The sequence below is a fragment of the Numenius arquata genome, chromosome 1, assembly GCF_964106895.1.
Source record: "Numenius arquata chromosome 1, bNumArq3.hap1.1, whole genome shotgun sequence".
Lineage (NCBI taxonomy): Eukaryota > Metazoa > Chordata > Aves > Charadriiformes > Scolopacidae > Numenius > Numenius arquata.
The window spans coordinates 83,763,880-83,783,242 of record NC_133576.1 but is presented as its reverse complement, the minus strand read 5'-3'; the positions used below and the strand labels follow the sequence as shown (position 1 = coordinate 83,783,242).

The 19,363-nt window shown below is 43.4% G+C and overlaps 1 protein-coding gene across 2 annotated transcripts in view; it reads left to right on the top strand.

The window, feature by feature from the left end:
* The first annotated feature begins 417 nt into the window (after nt 1–417).
* Nucleotides 418–19,363, top strand: part of MBNL2 (muscleblind like splicing regulator 2) — a 116,531-nt gene continuing 97,585 nt past the window's right edge. The window contains exon 1 of one of the 2 annotated variants that reach the window (XM_074145694.1): nt 418–529. The gene's annotated coding sequence lies outside the window, so the exon portion shown is untranslated. The remainder of the gene's footprint in view (nt 530–19,363) is intronic. The other variant, XM_074145686.1, reaches the window with a different exon arrangement.

The window sequence follows — 19,363 nt, the reverse complement described above, 5'->3', positions numbered from 1 at the left end:
ACCCTTTGACGAATTCGGGTCAGAAGCCGGGAGGAATGAGCTCTGGGAGCCAAGCCGGGCTGTTGGTTCCCTCCTCCACAAAACCGCCTACAAGTAATGGTGTGACAACTCCGTGGCTCCAGCACGAACGACACCGCCTCAATCCCGGTACTTTGCCCCCCCCCCCTTCCGCGGCCACCCCCGCCTTGTTTTGAGGAGGGAAACCCTCGGGTTTACCCCCAGCCCGGGCACTGCTCTGGGTAAAAGACGGCGAGGCCTCGGCCGCTGGAAAAGGCCGCGGGGGCGGTGCGGGTTGAGGCGGTGCGGGCCCCGGCCCGGCCCCCGGGGCGGTGCGGCGCGGCGCTCGGCCCCCGGCAGAGGGAGGGACCCGCACCGCCTTCCACCCCCCCCAACCCCCCCCTCCCTCCTCCGCTCCCCCTCCCTTAGGCGAGCAGCCGCCGCCGCCGTCGCGGTCGCGGCGGGAGAGGTGACAAGCCGCCTCCGCCCGGGTGGGAGAAGCGGGTGTCGTCGTCCCCCATTTTCCTCCGAGGTAAGTAAAGCAGCCGCCCGCGCCGCCGCCGGGAGGGGAAGAAGGAGGGGGAAACACGGAGACGCCGCGGGACCCGCTGTCCCCCCACACGGGGGGACAGCGGGTCCCGCGGCGTCTCCGTGTCCCCGTCCTCCGCCCCCGCCGCTCGTTTCCCCTCGCTTCCCCGGGGGAGGAGCAGGAGGAGGAGCGGGGGGAGGCGGCGGGGGTGGGTGATCGATGTTTTTTGCGAACTCAGCGTTTTGGCACGGCGTGCTTGCGGGGAGCGGCGGCGGCAGCAGTCCTAAGTTTTCCTTACTTCTGGAAGGGAGAGGAAAAGGGCTCCGTGGGGGCCGTGGCCGCCCCCGTGGCTTCTTCCCGAACCGCTTTCCATTCCCACTCCCCACCCCCGCCCCCCACCTCCCTTCCGTGCTCCCCGCTTCAGCGCTGCGGCCGGGAGATCGCAGTGGTCCGCGGGGAACAACGCTGGGCAAGTTTCGGGGGTGGTGGTGGTGGAAATTGCCACCCGCAAGGTGAGTGTGACAGGAGGGAAAAACTGTCAGAAATTGAATGTTTTTCTGACTTTGTGCAGCTTTGTGCCGAAACTCTATGTATTCCTTGTACGCACACATACATATTTATTTCTGTATACACGTACACTTTTTTTTGTTGTTGTTGTTGTTGTTTTTTTGTTTTTTGAGCTATGAGAACATCGCCTATAGGCTTCTTCTTCCAGATGTTTTGTTTTCTGTTCCTCCTAGGCGTATTTGCATTTCGGCTGGGAGGGGAGCAGCCCAGCAGTTCTGTTTGCTGGTTATGTATTTGAACAGTAGCAGGGAACAACTTGTGTGCCTTTAATTCAGCTGCAGAGGATATCCATGTGGGATTAATATACTTAAGCGATCATGTCACACTGACGTGTCTTGTTCAGACTTGTAGATTTTTAAAGCGGTGTGGACTTGTAGGTAGTAGCGGAAGTGTAATTAATTTTAAACATGTGACTTGGCCTAGTGCTTATGATTTTAGCGTGGTATTCGTACTTTGGTAAATATGCATAGATTTAGCCATCTGTCCTCCCTTTTCCCTTCGTGTGTGCACATACCATGCTGCACCGGCAAAAAAGGTACCTATGGTAGGCTTTGGGGCCAAATATGTATTTACGCTCTTCTGGGAAATGCTCTAAAGTTACTGTCAAGGACTAGTGGAAAGCTGCTTTCTTACAGTTTTTGAGCATGTTTTAAAAAAATAAAAAATGTTGCTTCAGCATCAGTGATGCCAATTTGTAACTTGTATTTGGCATTGCTGCTGTTTGCATACATCCAGTACAGCTGATATTGCTGCTGGGAGGCATGTAATTCTTCCTGCTATGGACAAGGCCCTTTTGTGTAGCCTGAACCTCGTATGCTTTTAAAGGATGTATGTACCCCGGGTAGAGCCCTGCGGTTTCTCTCTCCTATGATAAGGTGGTCAGGGGGGTGCCAGCTGGTATTGCTCATTGTAGATCTTGGCATCAAAACTTCTGACACAGGCCGGAGCTCAGAGTTGGGGCATGTCGGTCTTTGGCACTTGCCATAGTTGTTGACGTATGCGACGCCTCATCTACATACATGAGAGTGAAATTTGGATTAGCAGTGGCCTACAGCAGTGATTTGCACTAGTGTAAAGGTCTGTCTGTCTGTCCAAGGTAACTTGCAGGACAGTGGCTATGCAGTAACGTTTTCCTATGGTCGAAGAGATGGGCTGTTTTGTTGTGGTATCGCTTCTGTCATCACAGGAGTGGTACTTCTGCATTGTGCAGGTAGGCGGGTGGACGACATGATGTGTCACCTCAACATGCTTTCCCTCTGGAAGTTAGCTCCTTTATCGTTGAGGGCCCGCCCTCTGAAGAAGTGGCCTGGTTTTAGACATGAGCAGATCTGCCAAAATCTCAAATCTGGCATTGGTGGTATGTTTGGGGTTGTGATGCTGAAATCTTCATTTGAGCATCATTTTCTTAAATTTGGCTTTTACAGAATAACAGTTGTCATAAGAAGATTAAAAATAAAGTCTACTTGCTGCTAACACTTGGTGGGTGAAATTTTCATCTCTTCTACTACAGCTGCTCTGTAGTTTCTCTGCTGGTGGCACAGTCTTTAACATTGTAGTGTGCAGTAATAAATAGACTACTTTTTCTACTAACCTAGGGATTCTTAAACTGCAGTATACCTACCATAGCAAAAGTGGTACGTGAATCCTGCCACCAGTGGCTTGTGTCTGCTGTTTTGGGAACCACCTTAGTCTTGCTTTTTCTTGGGTTAAAAGCTCGGTTACAAGACACTGGAAAAAGTTCTATTAACAATTTATGGCAGGAAGAAGAAAAAGCGTATGAAATTGGTATTCCCATTGCTGCCTTACGGTGTTAGATGGTTTTGCATCCTCTGGGTAGCTCTTGGAATCTCAGCAACACTGCATGATTATTTTTCTCCTTACACTGCCGAGTAAAATTATACAGCCTAATTTATTTAGCTTTGGCATGTTCTCACTGAAACTTGTGCCATGCTAGGTGAATGAACAGTCTGCTTGTTTATATTGCCTTTCCCCCTCTCCCCCCTCCCCCGCTTTTAATAGGCCCTCATAGGTCTTATTGTGCTTCTACTGGAAGGTTTCAGAATTTGGTCCAGCCTGCCAGTAAAAACAGAAATAAAGAGCTATGAACCATATTAAACCTGTTATCAAAGAAGGTATTTTCATAGTATTGGTTATCAGGGTAGATACCTCACTTCAGATGGCTCCAGCCAGTTCTACAATCATATTTACTGCTCCTCTATAAATTTTTTTTCTGGCAGCTTATTGTTAGCTGTCTGGGGCTGAAGTACTCAGGACAGATGTGAACATGCTACCTTCATCTTTGCAGAACTACAAAGTAACCTAATTGGCTTCCAGATCTCACTGTATCTTTCTTCGTGTCCTTCTATCCTAATTCAGTCTCTTTCTGTCCGCTTTACTGCTCCTTTCCAGATGTCTCTTAACAATTGAATCTTTGCTAATCACTTTTCCCAAGATGAATTATTATTCATTTTCTCACAGGCATCCAAGAAATAAAATGCCTGATGGAATTTTCTCCCCCCTCCCCGCCCTTACCTTTCTTCACTATTCTCCCACGTTCATTTGCAGCTTTATGTAAGTAGAGCTGGTTAGAAAGTGCTCATTAAAATGTCATTGAAGTGAAAGTCAGGAAGAGTGTTGATCAAAAATGCTTTTCAGTTTCAAGTCACTCATTTCTGGTGAATAAACCTTTAAAAACAAAAACAATCTCTTTCTTTCCTACTGCTGATATTTCCCCTGTGCTTTTTGCTGTCGTGATCGTGGTGGTTGGATAATTTGTGATAACTGAGCTTGACACAATCAATTCGCTTATGGCTTCAGAGAAATGTAATACTGAAACACTCAACAAACTTTGGAATAAAAATGTAGTTGATATGGCTCAATGGACTACAGGTGTGAAGACAGAGTAGATGTCTTCAAAGAGTTTAAAGTGTTGAATAACTCAACAGCTTATCTGGACTCACAGCTGCACACCGACATTTTTGGCTCACGTTGGGTGACTGATGACAATGATGACTGTCAAGGACTGTTCCTCTGCGGAGCCCAAGGTAGTCCTTTTGCTGGCTGGGACCGAGACCACAGAGAGCTGTAAAATTGTGGGTAGGTGTTCGAGCACGGTGGGGCTGCAGCCTGGAAGATGGGAGGATGGTGGTGTGCAGCTGTGTTACTGGGGAAAGACATGGCACATTCTGGAGTCATCAGATTTCCTAGACTAGAAGGCTTCATGACCTGCCTGCAGCATACTGGAGAGACAGGTCACTCTTTGCCTAGGTAGAGCTGAGACAGCAACACTGTCATTGAGTAATGTTTCAGTATGAAAGTATAATGTCAGGGTAAAGTCCAGAAATACTTCTGACCTATGACCAGTTGGGATCATGTATCTTAAAGCAACAAAACCAGGGTCTGTCCGTGGCTGCAAACTCTTGATGCTGTTTCCCTCTGCTTGCCACTGAATTCCAGGTTTAGGTTTAATTTCAGCTGCTCCTCAATAGCGGATCATTTTGATGGTGCTGCAGCTGTTTGTGCTGAAGGATAACTAGGTCTGTTGTGTCTCCACACTGGGAGAATTTGAGACTCTTTCACCTGGTGGTTTGACACTGATGTTAGAAAGTAGTGTAGAGGGAATTGAACTTTGTAGGTCTCTACAGGGGGAGGATTGAGTGATGGGGGAGCAGCTTCCCACTGCTACTCCATTGTACTTATGCTCGTTTGCTCCTAGTTTATCCAGGAAGACTGTTCATCATATTTTTGTGGACCCTTAGGAAGGTCCCTTGCTCCCTGGTGAGAGACAGATGTTTCATGCCTGATGGTATCAAAAAGGAGGTCTGGAAAGTTGAATTCTGAGTTCTCTGAGGGGACAAAAAAAACACAACAAGGAACAGGGATGTCTAAATGTACTCAAGTTGGATTGTATAAGCTGGCTGTTGGTGCATTCTTCTTAACTGAGAGGGCTTTCCAAGTGCACAACATTTTCACAAAGTAGATAATATCCTTGCAATGCTCTATGTCTATATGGACATTACAAGCTCTGAACATTGAAGACCTTAGCATAGGCTTCGATGCATTAATTATTTTGGCCTTTGTTTGCTGTTCTCAAATCTGGAATTTCTGTCCTATGTGTGTATATGGTGAGATGTGAAAACATCAAGGTGATTTTGGGGTGCGTTACTGGAGCAGTGGTTGTTAGGAATTGACTATATTTTTAATCATTGCTGGTGGTACCAGTCAGTGGTTCCCTGAGCCCTTGGGCCCTTGCCCTGCTGGCTGTCTGGTTTTGGAGTTTCTTGGTCTTTTTTCTACTGAGGCATTCCCTAGTTCATGGGAAACTGGACATTGTTTCACTTGCTTGAATGAGGTGATTTTCTTTCCAAAACAGCAGTACTGTTGCGATATCCTTGATTTTCAACTTCTTTGTCAAGGGACAGGTCCAAAATATGACCAACTCCACGGGGTGGAGCAGAGGTGACCTGTGAAGGTGCCAAGGGAATTACGAGGAAACTGCCTTTTCATTCAGAACATGGAAAGATGAGTTTTGGGGACTTCAGCATGTTTAGTATTGTCAATATATTTGTTGAAATTCTCAAAATGTGTAATTCTAGGACATTTTCCTACCTCCCTTTAAAAGGTATTGTTAGCCTTGCTAAAGCCATTTGTTTATTGTAGTCTTTAAGTGAGTAAATGTTAGCTTTAGCTTTTCAGATTAGTGAAATCTAATAAAGATGCCTTACTAGAGACACCTTAGATTTCATGTTTGCAGAAAAGGTGAACGAAGTGCTTCCTGCCATCTGCTTGTGCCTGAGCCTTTGAGTCGGTATCGGGGGGGTGGGGGGAAGGACGTAGGATTTAGATCTCATCTAGACAGCTTTGGGTGATGCAATGCATATCAGGTATTTCACTCTTGGGACTGTGTATTGCCCGTTGGCAGTTAGAGGTAGGTCTTATGTTTCTCAATTCATTCACTTAATTTCATAATGCTTTATGCTCTTTGCTTCCTGTTTGTGGTGGAGTGTATTTTGCCTGCTACTTGCAGCTTTTAGAAGGTATCTGATTTCTCTCGTTCTTTTCCTAATTCATCGAACAACCTGTACTGGTTTGTACCATGGCAGATGAAGTGGACTGTGCCATTCAGGTTGCTGGGTGCCACGGGAGAGGCAGGGTCACCCTGTGATTCTTTCTGGAGGTGCAAGCTGTTGAATCTTGGGAATGGTTAGACCTGGATATAGAATCATAGAATGGTTAGAGTTGGAAGGGACCTTAAAGATCATCAAGTTCCAACCCCCCTGCCATGGGCAGGGGCACCTCCACTAGACCAGGTTGCTCAAAGCCCCATCCAGCCTGGCCTTGAACACTTCCAGGGATGGGGCATCCACAGCTTCCCTGGGCAACCCGTTCCAGTGCTTCCCCACCCTCACAGTAAAGAATTTCCTCCTAATATCTAATCTAAATCTCCCCTCTTCCAATTTAAAACCATTACCCCTTGTCCTGTCACTACATTTCCTGACAAAGAGTCCCTCTTTGGGGGGGATCATCTTCGATCATCTTTGTGGCCCTCCGCTGGACCTGTTCCAACAGGTCCATGTCCTTCCTGTGTTGAGGACTCCAAAGCTGGACACAGTATTCCAGGTGGGGTCTCTCGAGCACAGAGTAGAGAGGTAGAATCACCTCCCACGACCTGCTGGCCACACTTCTCTTGATGCAGCCCAGGATGCAGTTGGCTTTCCGGGCTGCGAGTGCACATTGCCGGCTCATGTTGAGCTTCTCATCCACCAACACGCCCAAGTCCTTCTCCTCAGGGCTGCTCTCCAGCCATTCTCCACCCAACCTCTATTTGTGCCTGGGATTGCCACGTCCCAGGTGCATATACGTCCTGTGGGGAGCAGTGGTGAGTGTGGACAGGAAGGGTGAGGGCGTAGTAGCTGTAATGGTAAGATTAGGGCACATTCCAGCAGAAGGAGGTGTTGGTGGCTTCAGTCAGTCATTTTCTTGAAATAACCTGTCCTCGCTGTTGTGAATTGGAGGAAAGGGGAAGAAAAATCAATACACTTTCCGAGCTATAAAGAGGTCTCTTGACTTATAGTGTGGCAATAACTGGGAGCCAGAGCTGGGTGGAGCTCTATACTCCTCCCTCATGAAGCAGCAGAGCAGTTTGGTCATTTGAATTGTGGTGATGGCCCTAGGGCTGACAGGAGGATTATTACAGCATTGTTCTCGCTTTCTAGAAAGCTTACCTCATTGTTCTGTACAAATTTCAAAGATGATTGAAGCATTTTTCTTATGTGGTAGCAGCAGAGTCAAACCTGCTAGAGCTGTCCCTGCTGCTGCTGAGTCCCTGGTGGCATCTGCTGCTGGAAGCAAACTGGAAAGGGGGAAATGTCGGTTTGTGTAGAACTGCGCAGAAGGCTTTTAGGATTGAGACAATGAGTTTTCTAAATGGGAGAAATGATTGAAACTCTTGTAGTTATACTTTGCTTACTTCAGCAGGGTTTTGTGAGTGGGTTCATAGTTATTTGTTGCTTTCTGGATAATAGAATGAAAAAAGGAGCAGAATGAATGGGATATCCTTGAAGGTTTTGGGGTTTTTTTTTTTTTTGAACTGCTAATACACTTGAAGTTACATTGTCTCAAAAAGAAATCTTTGAAGATGGCCATGATTGGAAGCATCTGCATCAAATTTTGGGTTTTGAAGGACCTATAAAGAACTCTTCTAGAAAGTAAGTACTGATAACTTAGTTTTTTGTTATTAGGTGGCTTAGTTGTAGATGCCTTTGTAAAATGTAAGTGCATTCAATACGCAAAATATCTGAGAGGACCAAAATAGTAAGGTCTAAAATTCTGTGGACATTTCTGTTCAGGATCCAGAGCTTTTAACCTACCCCTTCTGTCAGCAGTTCAAAGAAGAATCAAAAGAAGCAAATGCAAAGCATGTGAGTGATATTGCCTTATATATGCTGCTAACGGTAAAGGGAAGAGATAGAAGTCTTTTTAGTTCATCCATTGGGAACTGAACATACGGTCCCAGCTTTTGTCAAAGGCAGTACTTCTAGCTCAGAAGAAGTCCTGTTGCTCTGATTAGATCCAGTGAACAGCTACTGTTATGAGCAGAGGTCTAGGCTGAGGGAGCTAGGCTGCTTTACTTGGAGGAAAAGGAGGCTAAGGGTCAATCTAGTAGCTGTTTACAGCTACTGGAGGATGGTTATGAAGATACGCTCTGCTTCGTAGTGCCAGGTGGCAGCAAGGGGCAATGACAACAAGCTGTTGCTTTGGAGATTCAGGTTGGACAAACCAAAGTTTCTCAGGTTCAGGGCTCAGATTCCCCCAAAATGAAGAATTTTCTAGACAACTTTGAACTGAGATAACCAGCTGCTGTGGGAGACTTGGTGGTAAACTTCATTTCATGTCTTCAATACAGCTTTTGTAGTTCATACAATACTGCTTCAGTGACCAATACTGAGATCGGTATTGTTGGCCTAAATATTTATGATTTGAGGACCTGCAGATTATTTTTGTCAACAGGTTTCTTTTGGCCTTACCCAGCCCAGAGGGAAGGGGCAGAACTCTTTAATGGCTAATACTGCCTAAACAGGCAACCTTCTCCTGGCGGGCTCACTGAAGATGGCTTCAGGGGATGAGGTGGCATTGTGATTACCAAGAGGGCAGGTGGACTGCAGTGAAATTAGCCTTACAATCTTTAGTTCGTAAGACTATCCCCCCCACAGCAAAAGATTTGTGTAATCTTCATCTTGCCCTTTGCCTCTACAGTCCTTCTTGCCTAGTAAGCCAAAGGTAGCAGGCAGGATGTCTTCTAATCTTGTTTTGGCTCTACTAATATGTATTAGTGCTAATATTTTATTGTTATTAGAGTTGGTATGAGGGGGAATAGCCAAGTGAATGTTTTTTTCAATTTTATAACACTTTTTTTTTTTTTTTTTGAGAGAGGGAGGGAGAGGAAAGTCAGAGAAAAATACAGGAGAGGTGAGGTACACCGTGTTAGAAAGCTGGATGCTATCCACTCACAGACTTCTCCCTACAAATAAACTCTCCGTTCTATCTTTGGACTTCTGATGAATGAAGTCCTGTGTGCATTTTCATTTTTGGGGCACTCTTTCTGTAATTTACTTCATTTTTGAGGTGGCAGGATTAAATCTTGATGTGCGCTGCTTGAAACATGCTGTTGTCAGAGACCAGGCTTTTGGATGCCATTTTATCCCACACTTAGTGCTTCTACTAGAGGACCTTGTTTCTTGTCCTTCATTACTCTTACTTGTTTGCTTGTTTTTCCCGAGTGAGAACAATTTTTGTTTCTTCTCATATACACAGCTACTTATTTCTTAGTTTCTGTTACATGACATTGGGGAAAAGTGAAGGTTCATGATCATGTATATAGCATTATGTGGGAGAGTGATCAGGCAAAGATCTACATGTAGTGTTTAAAAACGTTATACAAACAACCACTTTTGAGGTAAAAATGGAAATTTGGTGCAAAACTCATGACTGTTTGAATGCATGTAACTCTACTGTGTGAACACAAACTCATAGACTTCACAAAACAGAGCTGTCTGCTAACCAAAAGACTAGTTGCTTGCCAGCAGTTCGCTTGGCATAGCTTTCTCCTACCTGTCATCCATACTTCACAGAAAGAAATAAAACCCTGTACTTACATACTCCAGGCCTTCCTTCCTTGCCAAAGTAATGCTTTGTTAATTATATGGAGTCCTCTGCTCTTACATGTACAGGTTATTAATTGCTGTAAAAGGGTAAGGGATTTCAATCTTACTGATTTTAAAAAACAAAAATTATCCAATTGGCTCTCATTTTCTGTGAAGTCTCCTGGAGCCGATTTTCTCTGCTTACAGTGGAGATTGCTTGCTGATTTTGCTGCATGCCCCTGAGCATCTACCCTATAGGCTCAGGATGTTAAATGGCAGCTTGTAGGGAAACGGGAGCTAGCATCACCTGTCAAATAGCAATGGGATGTTTTGCACCTGTATTGCAGTAGTGTGCAAAACCAATAGGATAATTTTAATGAATTAGAGTGAGCTGAATTATTTTTATGCTAATTGAAGATGGGAAAATTCAAAATGTAGCTTAGTTTCAGTGGCATCTTTTTGCCTTTGGGTTTATAATGGAGTAATAAAATAGACCTTTTGGATTTAAAGGATAATTAGAGGCCTCATTACATCACTGGTCAGAAGATTTATTATTTGCAGCTTGAATTATATGCAGGATCTGGGATACATTAGAGGCTGATAACTGAAGCTTCATAGAATATTTAAAAAATAATTGGTTTACCTCATGTTGTTATATGAAGTAGTATTTTTGGCAATTTGGGAACTTCTTAGAGGACAAATCTCGCTCCTGCATCTTCCCAGTCAGTTGGCTATTGTGGGAAGCCAGCAAATTAGGATAAGAGGCAGAAGTTTTGTATATGCATTCTCCACCTATGCTCCCTGAAACACAAGAGGGTTTTCCTATGCCCATGTGACTTTGTGGATGAGATTAGTAGGTTCTCTGACACAGTGATTTATCACATGGTTTCCTCCTGTTGTGGGTTTGAATAGGAGTTACTCCAAATTTGAGGCCAAAACAATAGCTGTGGAGGAAATTAGTCATGGAAGGATCTGAGGAGGAAGGAGCATGTTTTTATCAGCAGTGGAAGAACTTCCCAATACACAGGGGTCTTGCTGAAGATAATTTAGGCATTAGTGAGTAGTGGCGGTTTACACCTTTGCATTGTTTCCAGCTGGGTATTAAAGACTAAAGGGTACAATGCTTGCATTCTTTTTAATTTGACACATTTGGAAAGTATTCTTCATAACCACGTGGATTCAAAATACATTTTTTATGAAGACTTAAGTATTTGGTGTTTATTTTGGCTGGAGTGAGAGACTTGGGAGACTTCCATCAGATAATTCCCTGGTTGTGGTGGATGCTATACAAAATATGGGGGAATGAAGTCAGGTAGTAAAGAGAAGGATTTATCTTGAATTTTGATATATGTGGCTGGCTTAAATAGTGCTTGTGCTTTTACCCTATGATTCCTTGTGATTCATAAAACATCTGTGCTGAGTAGGGTTCAGCAGTTGAAGATAAAGGATTTCTGTTTTCTATGTAACCTTTTTACATTCTGCTAGAAGAGTTGGGAAGATCTGTTCTGATATGTATTGAGGAAAAAGTTTACATCTTTTGACGGGTACAGGTACCTAAATATATGGCATCTGAAATGACACTAGGCCATTTTATATCTGGGATATCTGCACAAGGCTGGCAGATATAAGCCAGGACATACCAGTAACCCAGTCTTTCCAGCAGTGGTCCCTGGAGGCCAACAGGAACTCCCTAGGGTATCTAAGAAGGTACTAGATGTCTGGGTTTGGATGACTAAAATTTAAATGTTAATGTTTTAATATTCATGTGACTTGGTATTCCAGATCAGCAAATTGCAAACAGCTTTTTTTTTTCAGCTGTCATGAAGAAAAATAGAATCACTTTGCTGGAAAAAAACTTTTGCATAAGTCTGCATTGTAAGAGCAAGGCAATATAGGTGGTTTGCCAATATATTTTATCTAGCTTATGATTTTGTCAGTTTATATTACCTAGCTTACGTAGTCAGCAAGATACTGGCTTTTACCAACCTTCCCTTGCCCAAAAATGCCCCCCTCCAAAACCAAAAGGAAAATCAGGAGGAGGATCCCGGTCCAACTCCTCTTAGGTTAATTTGGTGTCAATCAGTTGTTCAGAGGAAGAAAGCGTGAGTGAGTGCAAGGATTGATGTTCAGTCAGGGGAAGAAAAACCCTGGAACATGTTCAGCATAGCTTAGAGAACAAGCTTATGTAGCTTATATAGCAACATAGCTGGAACATGCTTATGGCAAGCTGAGGATTTACACCAAAGCTGTAACTGTACATTGTCAAAATACAGGTGTTCTTGAGCTGTATGTTAATGTCTTTAGTTATTCTATATGGATTTGAAAATGAAAAGTGCTATCCAGTGCATGTAACATAAGTGTCTAAATATTTATGTTCCTAATAAAGCTTCCTCTGTAGTACAATTTCACCTCTTACATGTTTAGCGTAGGACATGATAAAAGGAGCCTAAGGGTGACTGTCTCAGGTAGCCAATAGAGAAACACAGATGCTTTTAGGATATGAGAGAATCTCTTAGAATAGCTACTTTGGGATAGGATGAATCACAGCCCACAAATGCGTATTTCTCTTCAGTGACTATAAAGAGAGAGGGGGAGTAGAGTGACTCAGTGAGATGTGGTTGTTTAAATTTGGTCAAATATATTTCAAGCTAAGTGCATAAGGCTACAATCCAGAGGCAGCTCAGCTCTCCATGGCACCTGGGATACATGTCTCAAAAGTTCAGCGACAAAGCCTGGTTGGAGCGTGCTGCAGCTCTCCTGTGGCTGGTGCCTTCATCACCGTTCCCAACTGGAACCACCCTGTGAAGGAACGGTGCATGTGTACTCAGTTTTCATCCTCATGGGGAGTTGGTGTCATCCCAAAATAAAGTCAGGATACAGACTGGGTGCGTGCCTGAACCCATGTGTTTGGATCTCACAATTTAGACATGGCTTAAATTCCATGTGCAACCAGCGGAAGGAGAGAAGGGGTTTGGAAGGCCTCCAGGAGCCACCTTAATTTTGGTAAGATTGAATCCTAACATGTAACTTGAATATATGCTTGCTTCTGTAGTGTGTTTTCATTTCATATTTCTCTCAGCGTATATGGTGAAAATAGAATAGTGTGTTTTCATGTCTGTGCACAGTCAATCTTCAGTTTTCCTAGGTTAGGAAAATGTTGGGGTGTCTGGGTGCTAGGAAGTTAGAACAATTGAAATCCTGGACTTCAGGTTCTTCTGATAAGCATATTTTTAAAACTGAAATTTGACCCAGCAGTGTCCTTTCAGAACAGCATAACTGCTTCCAGTTAGTAACTTGAATTTTGGCATTGATCATTATTTTTGTAGCTTATAATGATTTCTACCATCACTTCAGCCCCAACGGAGAGAGTGAGTGAGGTATTTTGCAAAGGTTGGCACCAACGGTATGATGCATGAATAGGTCTAGGTGCCTAGTTTTAAAATCTTGGCACCTGCCTTGACTTTTCTTTATGCTGTCATTCATACCATAGCTACCAAGGCTGAATTTTGCTGGTAGTAGCAGTTATGGGATGTTACCATGGGAAGAGTCTATTACTGGCACAAGGAATAGTTTTGAAGTTCTTCTTGCCACTGCTGAACTTGCCAAAATGTCACTGTTGCCATAGGTCATCTATGCAAGGCTCAAAATCATCTTTCTGCTGTACTGAATGTCACAGAAGTTGCTCGGTGTCTTCAAAGTTAGTGTTGTATATATTCCATTCTTCTTGCAAAGCTCCCTTTAAATTGAGTTTTGTTGCTTCTGGGACTAGACCTAATTGCTATGATTCAAGAGTAAAGAAGGAAAAACAACTGCATGGATTCTGCATTTTCCAGTTCTCCTCTTTGTGATTTCCAAAATAATCCACTTTTCTCCAAAAAATGTATCTGCATCCATCAGCAAATTGTATGTGATAGTCACCTTTAGCAGCATTTTTCCCTTGATTCATTAATTATAGGAGCATGTCAAGCAGAGCAGATGGCATTTTCTGAGTTGGGGATTTACCTTTATTTGTTATTCTTTGTTGTGTTTGACATCTGAATTTCTCAGCTTCTCTAAGATGATGTCATTTTGCAATTAAATATATAATATGATTGTATAAATTGGCCTGAAAATTGAAATCCTGGCCTTTTTCTTTGTAACTGATGTGAAAAATGAATATGGGAACATCTCAATCTGAGATCAGTCACTTTGGAACTCCTCACTCCGCAATATACAGAGCAGATACTTTTGTATTTTTTAAAATCTCTTTTTTCTTCAGTCCATGAGCTCATGCCACATTTGCTGCATGCTACTCAAGCACCATTTTTGAGATCATAAGATCATAAGTTTTTCTCTTGAGCTTTTTGATGGGGCCTAGCAGAAGGGTTCACAAATATGATGTGATTTATTTTCAGCGTGCCCTGAGTTGAGTTGAGAGGCTTCTGATCCTTTGGCAAGGCAGGAACTAAAATGTAATAACCATATCATTCTGTGTAACCTGCACGAGGAGCTGGGTGGGTGCACGGTTGCTAGTTTTGCGTTCATGATTGAAGAGTCCTAGGGATGATACCTGGGAGCACCTCTCAACCCTGTTTGACTGGGGTTGAAGCTCTGCAGTGGTGGAAGACTGGCCTATGAGCTGTGAAGTGATGGTGCTGAAATAGGGTGCAGGCAGTGCTGAATCCTTGCCTTTTGGGGAAGGGGGGGTATGTTAGTGACTTGTCTTGGGGTTTTGTGGGGGTTTTTTTGAGGTAACTTGCAAGTTTCCTCCCTCTTGAGAAGCAAATTAATGAACCACAAAAGCTCTTGGCATGTGTTGCCTTATGAATGTGCATGTGGTCCATGGGGAGGGTGGCTGGCTCCCATTGACTGGTGGTGCCTCTGCCGCTTACTCTCCCCAGCTCCTTGTCTGGCTTGGGCACCATCATCTTCCTTGTTGCAACCTTCTACTCGGCCAGAATTTCTAGACTCTGGCTCTTGTGTCTCGCCCTCCGTTTCCCTCTTATCACTGTCTCTCCCTCTTCTGCCTGGTTTTGTGTCATGTTTTGGTCCACCCAATGCTTCTCACACCCCCTCTGCAGTGCGCTCTCCTGCGTGTCCGTGGGGCACCAGCCGAAGGGTCATGAAAGCAACAGGCAAGGTTGTCTTCCTGCTGTCAGCTCCAATGTCTGGTCTCTGGCAGATGGGAGCAGCGGTTACAGGGGAAATCCTGCTAATCTCCTGTAACTTGAGCCCATTACATGCTCAGTCGCACTGTGGGGCTGGTGCCTTTCCAGCCACATACGGATGGACGGATGGCTGGAGGAGGCGGTGGACGCTTACTGCAGGATGTTTTCTGAGGTTTGCACTGTAGGGATCTGAAAGAAAAAGAAAAAAAGCATGGTGTCTGTCAGCTGAATTCTAGCAGGTTTTAAAGCTTTGTTAAATAAGAAAATATTTTCATAAGTGTAGGAAAAAACCCATAGCCTTGATTTAACAAAAAAACTACCAACACAAAAAGCAAGGGATCAGCACCTTGCCAAATTTCAAGACTTCCCCAACGTAGGCAGGGGAGCCAGAGTTCCCCGGTTGGGTGAGTTACAAGGGTGGCAAAGCAACATGTTTTTGTCTAGGCTATCTCAGAAATGAGCAAACTGCATTTTGGCAGAAAAGTAAATCCTGCAGCAGATGTCCAGCATGGAAAATTTTTAACACGGGCAGCTAGAGTTTGGCAAAGTCAAAAGAATGTGGAAAATACTGACGAGAAGCACCAGGCCACCTTAATAACAGATGGAGTTACCACCCCTGTCCCTGGGGTCTCCCGAGACCCACCAGAATTTGAGGACTTGGGGAGATTTGTTGTTTGCTTGTTTTTTTGTTGGTTTGCTTTGTTTTTTTAAATAGGGCAGAATAGAGCAGAGTAGAGGGGGTGATTGAGCAGAGAGTGAGGGCTGGCTGGCAGGAGCCTCCTCGACAGGAGTGCATTTCAGCCATGCCAAGGAGGGCAGGGTTTTTGCAAATTGGGTGGGAGAAGCCAGAAGGAGAGTTTTAGCTTGTGGGATAGAGGAATAATGGATTTTTGGGAAGCTGCGTTTATAATATGCAAAACAGTCCGTAGGAAACAATGGGGCCTTGGGACAGAGCTGCCAGTGAATGAGAGCTTTGTTTCCTCTTGTCTATTCATATTTCTAAACTTTTAGTGGCATTTTAAATAGATTTTACACATTTTTATGTCATGGCTTGAATCGCATAAACTGTTGTCTAAAGTAGTATTGCACTGCAATCTTTATCCCTTTCTGGATAAAGATTGACTTTCAGCTTAAGCTCCTTTTTGTATTTTTCTTAATTGCAAGTCTTGTTCAATAATCCTTGGCTGCTTTGTTCTCTTGTTTTAAAACTTCAGCAAAATTTGTGGGAAAACTGATTGACAGCAGCCTTGTATACCCAGTGTAGCGAGCTGCCCGCAGTTTGACTTGAAAATGGCAACTGGTATCAGAGTCCTTATGCCAGAACCTTGGTACAAATGAACATCAGTTGTGAGCTAATCACAGGAACCACAGCTTGGATGCTGCTGATGTTTTTTGTCTGCCAAGGATATTAAAACACCATATATCTTATAGATCATCGAGAAGCATCCTCTACCTGCAGCCCCTAACAACTGGTCTCAAACGTTCGGAAAGACATTATGCGTGTATTGCTGTTAAATGCAAACGCCGCACAGTAAGATTATGCAGTATTAAAATGCGAATATTATTGCCCAAATCAGAGTGTGTTTCAGCTGCGTGTTAAAATAAGGGATAGATTGATTGGTTTATGGTGCACAGCTCACCTTTACAACCAAAACAGCATTGTTGTGGTTCTGCAATTTGGGAAGCGTTGTTTGTGCAAGGCTTTATGATTAGCAAAAGCTTCGAAAATTCTTGTGCCAGGAATGGTATAGCTGCTGTTGCAGTGGAGGGGAAGGGGAGTTGTTTGCTTTTGCTGCATATGCTATTTCATGGAGGTATCGCTTTACCTTGCCAGCAAAACTCCTTCCCTGCACGAGGGAAATTCCTGGTTCATCAGTATGGATGCATTGTTTTTACACATTAGAAGTGCTGTGTTGCCGTGTCAATCATCCCGTTAGGATCAGTTTAAGAGCAGTAGGGCTGACGAAGCTGGGTGTGATTGGCTGCCATATGCTGGGAGGGCTCTGGGAGAAGGAAGGGCTGCAGTCTTTCAGCAACAGAGTTTAGGCTGTGTCTTTGCTTCATCATCTGAGGAAAAATCCCCAGATAAGGCACAAGGCTTTCCGAGTGCCAAAAAAAAAAAAAAAAAAAAAAAATACAGGCTGCTCATCGTCCTATGTGAAAATTACTTACCATGATGCGATGGGAAAGATATGGCTGTTTGTTTATATCGGATGTTCCTTTTCACGTTGGGAATGTGCTGAATAGACAGGGCTAAACAAGGTAGGAGGATCGTTGTCTTTTATTGAATGTTTAAAGAGTTTGCTGCAGTGTGCTGCATACTGTATGTGTTGCTTGGGGGGGAGCGGGGGAAACAACGTTTCTCCGGTGAATTAATTCTGTTTGGGTGCAGTAGGTGGCTTTTATGGGAACTTGTTTTCAAAGGGAATTAATTTCCAATGTAAATAGCTCTCTTCGGAAATAGAACGTGAGTATACGCATATTAAAATATCGCAAGTAAAAAAAGAAATAGGTCAGTGTGTTTCAGAACTGCTGCTACCCTAATTGGATTTTTAGCTGGGTTGTTGTCTGGCAGTGCTGCCTAGCTTTAAGAAAGGAGGAGTCAACCTGGAAATCTGCGAAGTTTATAGCAGGTGTGTTTGGAGATTTAGGTGAATTAGACTGCCTGATCTAAATAATTCCCTACAGGAGGCTTTAACTAAAGCCAAGACTGCCTGTTTTGGACTAGTAGGAGCCATACAACGAGATGACAATATTTTACCGCGTTATAAAAGTATGGGTGTTTTTGACTGCACCATGATTGCTTGTGCTCTTGAAGGCAAGCTGGGAGAGTTTTTTGTATTGTAGTTTAGCTGAGTGTTTCCCCTGCCCTTTTCAGGTTTTTGTCTCAGCAGCAAAACAGAACCTGTACACGAAAACAGGGAAAACGAGGTTAATAATACGTGCTGCAATTATCTGATCTTTATACATTTTTAATGAGAGAACACACAGCTAGCAGAATAATTTAATGAGCAGGCTGGCTTTTAGAGCAATGATTTCCCTGTGCTGAGGCACATCAACTTTCTTGCTGAGGAGGAGACTCAGGAAGGAATGGAGAAGATTTATGTTAAATGCTCTGGAGAGAAGGAAACGGGTTATTTAGACAGAAGTCTGTAAAATTCTGGAATAACAGAGGAGTTATTTATTAGATTGGAAGCAAACTTTGCTGTCATAATGCGGGAGGGATCTGAGGACATGGCCTCATCCTGTGGCGTGCTGAAGCCCCTTCAGCTTTCTTAAACTGTCATATGTATTGATGGTGCTCAGTACCTTTCATGATCCCACCCAATTAGCAACCCAAATTAGCATGATGTCTTTAGTGGCATTATAGCAGCATCGTATATAGGTGCGGTGTATAATGTAGGGTTTTTTTAACTTTTTTTTCCCCCCAAGACTAATGATGAGACAGCACGAAAATGTTATTATCTTATTTCTCCTGTAATAGTCATGAACATTGTTTATAAATATTTGTATTCTATATAAATATTTGTATTCAAATAGGATGTGGGTAGAAAAACTAAGTGTATCAGCTGAGGAGGACTAAAGATACAACGTCTTAAAGAGGAGATTAAGTAAAAGAATCTTTCACTGCCTAGAAAAGCTTTCAATGGTATAATTTTGGGGAAAGTTTTAAGATTATTCTACCACCCCTCATCCCCAGGAGCAAGTTACACTAGTTGTAAAAGCATTGCATTAAATAGGCCCTTCTAGACAGCTATCCCTCCCCTTTTCCAAGGAGAAGTACAGGGCATGGGCTCAAAACTCCCGATGTCACCTCCCGGCTCCTCGCATCTGACTCTGCTCGGAGGAGGTTGATTCAAATTCCCTGTTCCCTGGCTAAATACTTGCTCAAGACCTGCAGCTTGGTTGCTGGCACATCTTCAGTTTATGAATCGGTTATTTTTAAACGCTACGCTCTTCTAAGTAAAATCAACCTCTTCTGAGAATTTCAGACTCTGCTAACAAGTGAATCACATGTCAGGATATAGAGCATTATTATTAAAAATCAATGGGGTATGGATACGTATGTTTAAATATCTGTCACTGTCAATGTTTAAGTGTGGTGTTAAAAGTCAAAATAATCTTTTCCAAGCTATGAAATGTGAGCTAAATTTTTAATTTTTTTGCAGATAAAATCATTTTCATGCAGAGCTTATGGAGAAAACTTTCCAGTCTCATGTTTTGAGACTGTCTCTTCCTTTCAGATAATTTAAGTGGATGTTTTTCATACTTTTGAGATTGTCAGTTAGGCATAAGGAGGATAATGCTATATATTACAAATTGAAAATTTGCATTCATCACTCAATCAAATAGTTTGTATCAAACTATTGACAGACAATCAAGCGACAAGGGGATTAAAAACATTCTTTTCTACTCAAGAAATACTTTATATAGATAGGTAGGTGTGCTTTGGCTTGGAGGGTAGAGGGGGCAGTAAACTC